Genomic DNA, 5,561 nt, shown 5'->3' with positions numbered 1-5,561 from the left:
AGGCAAGATTGTTCACCGGACGTCTAGTGCTTACCACCCGCTGACCAATGGTTTGGCAGTACGATTCCGTCACGTGCTTGGTGACATGCTTGTCATGTACATACATTCCAAACACTCTAACTGGGACGTAGTGCTCCCGTTCGTTTCTTTCGCTGCAACGCAAACACCATCAGGTATTCTCTCTCTTTATTTCTTCACGTACGCGAGGCCTCATGCATCATGGGCACCTTCCTCGCATACAGCCCCGAATCTTCGGAAAGCAATCCCGTCTTCGAGATAGCGCGACAAACTGAAGAATGTAGAAAGTTAGCTCGTTCCTTCACGGCCAGTTAACAAAACCGCCCAAAGCACCAACACGACCTAGTTGAGTCATCTCCTCCCTCTTTCCGCGCTGGTTCTGTTGTTCGTTTACAGATACTGCTTACAACGCATGGCCTGCCTTGCAAGATTCTCTCCAAATATCACGACCAATATCGCATCATACAGCACGCATCACCAGTGAAATACTTCGTCGAGCGACTCACACCATCTGACGATCTTCGTTGCCGAGGCCGCGAGACTGTCCATGCCAACCGTTTGAAGCCCGGCCACGAGTCCTACCTCTCGCCCTCGCCATCAAGCGCCAGGATGGCTCTTTGTCACCGGGGGGATTGTAATAAAACAATTACTGTCCTTTCATTCTGTGAAGAGGATGACCTGCAAAGGTGGACGCAGTCTACCGAGTGCACAAAACAAAGCAAGTTTATAGTAATTTGCGATGGAGCATATTTACTAGCCAATTAGCTGAATCAACCACTGAAGGAACCAACTATGGCTTTTGGAAAAAACATGGAGCTGCCTGTTCCCCCACCACGTCGTAAGCACTGACTGTGTAGTAAACAAACCCGATCCGCTCTTCCACAAAGACAACGTAGAGGTTCCATTTACCATTTATCTTCTTCGTCTAAACCTCGCACCAGTACAACGAATGATGATGATGACAAAACTTTATTTTCCCGAAACTGGGAGAAGAAAGGGGACGAAAAGGACCGGTCGACGGCCCTTAACCGTCAAATGGCGGCCAGGAGCCTGTGAGCCGTAGCGGAATCTTTGGCCAGTTGGACAAGGCTACGTCGAGTCTCTTGGTTAGAACTGAGCAAAAGGGCCTTCCAATTCTCCAGAGTCTTTATAACTCTTGTCTGTGATTTGTGTTGTGGTTTCTCGGGACAGGCCCATACCGTGTGCTGCAGGTTGGCTCGTTCCGAGCGCCATCTACATTGCTCTTTGTAAAGGTCTGGGTATATGCGCTTATATGATACGGGGTTCGGAAAGGTTTTTGACTGCAAGAGTCGCCAGTATACAGACTGCAACCGACTGAGAGAGGAATGCGCCGCCGGGTATTTCAGGCTGCCTCAGTGATAGTGAGCGGTTATGCCCCTATATTTTACAAGTCTTTCCTTTGCCGCCTATGTAGCGATTGCTCATCAAGATCGAGGCGGTCGCGGTAACTGAAACCTCGGGCCGCTTCGTGAGCATGGTCATTACCTGCACGAACGAATGTGCTGGCGTCTATATAAGAAGGACCTCCGGCGTTTAGACCCAATAAAGGGTTGAAGAGGGTGCTGCAGATGGGGTGAAATTCTACCTTTCTCAGAGATTGTAATGGCTGTTTTCTAATCACTCACAAATATTTTTGCGGGTGTGGAGGATATGGCAAGTGCAATGGCTGCTGCCTTCGCGGTCTCTGGGTGAATTAAACAAACTGAACCAGAGGCAGTTGAATTGCCTTGCTGATCCACTGCCACTATGCTCATGGCCACTCTGTCTGGGTATTTCGCGGCGTCGACGTTCAACACTTGTTTCTGCTCTCGAAGGCGGCGGTGGAGAGCAGCCGCACTGGCTAGGCGTCGATCAACGTTGTATACAGGGTGCATGTTTCCAGGAAGAAGAGATGTACGGATATGCTCCAGCTGTGAGTCAGTAAGCATCACCTTTTCCAAATGCTGGAAGGCGTAAACAATGTGGAGCAGTTGAAGGATAGTGCGCCCCAGTTTGGTAAAGGAGAGACGTCAAAATTGAGGTATTTTTTGCGCCTCAAGAAGCTCTTGGAGGATATTGTAGATACTCATTACTTGAAAATGTTCAGTAGATGCGGTGATGGTAATTCCGACCACCTGTTTATAAAGTTTCCTATTATTGCAGTTATAAATATTTTGTTCAGCTTTTTTGAAAGCCAGAAATTGCGCGACGTAATTCGACTCACAATAAATGCCTTTAAATGCAGTACGAGGTTTACTTCGTTGAGCCCATGATATCTATTTGCGATCCGGGAGATGAGGTGAATTATTTGCGTCGCGCTCGAGCGTAGCGCTCGAATGGTTTCTAAGTTGGAGCCATCAGCTTGTATTCTCAGGACTAGAACCCTAATGCACAGGACTCGATGAATAATGTGCCCTTCTACTTGCAGATGAATTTCTGGGGTAGCTTGAGGGCATCGGCGCCTGGGAATTGAAGGTTCGTAAAGAACGAGGTCGGACTTTTGCTGAGAACACGCAAGACCTCGAGCGGTTACGTAATCATAAACGATGTCCACAGCTTGTTAAAGCATTTTTTAATATCGCCTTGCTTGCCTCCAGACATCCATAACGTGATATTATCAGCATATAAAACATGTTGAAGGCCTGCAAGAAATTGAGTAGCTGAGACTGCTCTAAATTACCTAATGCGGATTTTACATGTTCTAGGAAAGGAGAGAAACTATACCAGACCACACCTCATGGAACCTGACCAGTAACCAACCTTGTGGCTTATAATCGATCATTATTCAGTGTGCCCTTTCTTTCAATCCAGCAATCTCCGGACATTCCTAACAAAACAAAGAATAAATGAGAAGTTTGTTGCGTCAGTTTCTCACTGTGATAGGTCTCCGGTTTTATCTGAAACAGATCCAAGTATTGTGTTTCAAACGTTCAATACAATTTTTCAGTGGGCTTCCCAGCAATCTATTTCTGTCAAGGCAACCCAATGGTTTTCGACCACGCGATATCCTTGGGTAACACGCGGTATCTTCCGTAGAATTACTCAGACACAATAGGTATACAAATACTAAGATAAAAATATTCAATTTAGATCTCAAATTACGATACCACCCCTATTCAAATACTCTCAGGATAGTACTGAAAAACGCCAACCGTAAATATTTTTAAGAGGAAATTATGAGACGTAATAACGATTCAAGGAAAACGTAGGATCTGATCAAGTCATTTTATAATCAGCCATCACGAGGGACACAGTTTTTAAAACAACAGTACATTGTGCACTCTCCTGGAACCAAGCTATATTGCAAATTCATTTATGAGTTTTTACCAGTACTTCAATTACTGCCACCTACAGTTACCTCTTTTCCGTTCATGTGTACAGGTGTCCCAGTCAGTTTACCTTAACCCTATGCAACCCTGAATATTTTTAAATAAATCCACCTGTCTCGGGTTTCATGAATTGGTTCATTCATCAATCAAAATAATTCGCGACCAAGTCTCCCTCCCTCTATGTCATCTTATTAGCTGCATGTTCAAAGAAGGTACATTTTCTGACCTGTTGAAAGCAGTTAAAACAATACCGGTGTTAACAAAAGGTGTTGAGAAGAGGTTGCAACCTATAGACACATTTGCATTTTACCATGTTTCAGTAAAATTGCTGGAAAGCCTATTGTACACGCCTCCCAAAATATTTCGACAAAGTCAATCTCCTCTGCCCTCATCAGATTGGTTTTCATCTAGGATTTTCGCCAGAACTTGCCCTTATGTCTTTTACGGATACCGTAAACCCCCCCCCCTGTGGACGTGGGTAATATTGTAAGGACTATATTTGTAGATTTTATAAATTATTTCATACGATGAATCATGCCATTCTTCTTCACACGCTTGATGCACTTGGCATTATGGTCCTCCAGTATCTTTAATGCTCAGTTACTTAGAAATAGGATGTATGTCGTAGAAAAAACCGGTTGTCTTTCACAACCCAAATTGAATAAAAGGAGTTCTCCAAGATTCTCTTCAAGGCCCACTTTTATTTTTAGTAAGTGTAAATAATCTTTAAAGTTTTCTTATTTTACCAATATTGTAATATATGCTGATAATACGCTGAAATTGGCTAAACAAAATTCCTAACTGAAGTCTTATCTTTTTAAATTCCCACCTACCTAACCTCATATTACAGTGCAATTTTAATCAACCCTATATCAACCCTGCCAAAACCCGTTTTATGCTTTTTATGGTCCAAAGCGCAATATTGATCCTACACTATCGAAAACTTTCCAACACGTTGACATTCGCACATCACGTGCCGTTGTAGTTCTGCGTGTACTAAGAGCACTCATGTAAAATTTAAACAACACATTACTATGCTATCGAGAAAAATGGGCTTTGGATAATAGTAGTAATATAAACGAGACGCTACTTTCAGTTCCCCTTTATACTGTCCGTATATTTCTCACTCATTCATAAATGCTTACAGTAATGTTTTTCATCATGGGGAAATACTTAACCCGAGTGTCCCATCTACATCATTTACAGAGACAAGCAGTAAGTATAATTACGATGATGGTTACCGTGTAATGGTGCAAGGCCAACGAGGGCAAAGAGCGCCAAAACAGTGGTTAGGTATGGACGATGTAAAGGTAAACTCTAAAATCGTTTAACAAAACAACAGTAAAATCAGTAAACGACAACGAGGATGGCTGGTGTAAAAGACCATGCTGTGGTGGTGCATGGCATAAAATAAGGTTCAAAAAAGACTACGCGTGATAGGAAATGAGGTGTAAAAACTTGATGTCACTAAGAAATTTAACAGGAACCACGGGATCATCCGCTAGAAAGAGTGCTGGGTGTTGTGGAATGTGTTGTCTGTAGAGTTAAGGGAAGTGATTACGTCTTGTGTGTAGTGCTTTGCATGTAATGAGGACGTGAAGTACGGATAGGCCCTCCCCACACCTGCTACACAGGGGTCTTGGAAATCTAGTGAGCAGATGGGAGTGTGTCGCGTGTGTGTGGCCTATCCGTAATTTAGCCAGGGCAACTTCGATGAATCTGTTGTGTTAATCACTAGTATATTGTCCTAAGTGTGGTTTTATAATGTGTAACTTCTTGTCTGTCTGTGTACCCCAGTCGGCTTGCCATGTTTTGCGAAGGTGTTGTCTTATGTGTGGCTTGAGGTCAGTGTAGGGTATTGTTGTTATGTCCACTGTATTTGCAAGTGCAGCAGCGGCGGCCATTTGATCCGCGGTCTCATTTCCGGCGCTTCCAGCATGGCCTAGAAACCAGAACAGGATCAGTTGAAAATTCTTAGCATATATAGACATTATGGCATTAAAGACAAGATTGACAATGTGGTTTTTCCTGGGTCTGTGTGACGACAATGCACGGACAACGCGCAAAGAGTCTGTAAAGAAGACAGACTTGGGAATTCGTTTTTCAAGAATGTGCTGAACGATGAGTAAAATGTCATATGCTTCTGCTGAGAAGATAGTGGTCCGTACAATCATGCTTCTGCAAGAAATAAAGTTGGGACCATGAGTCGCGCAG

This window comes from Haemaphysalis longicornis, unplaced genomic scaffold (assembly GCF_048455015.1).
Source record: "Haemaphysalis longicornis isolate Haplotype H1 unplaced genomic scaffold, Haemaphysalis longicornis Haplotype H1 scaffold_5, whole genome shotgun sequence".
NCBI classification, from domain to species: Eukaryota; Metazoa; Arthropoda; class Arachnida; order Ixodida; family Ixodidae; genus Haemaphysalis; species Haemaphysalis longicornis.
The sequence above is the reverse complement of the archived record's forward strand: the minus strand, read 5'-3'. Positions refer to the sequence as shown.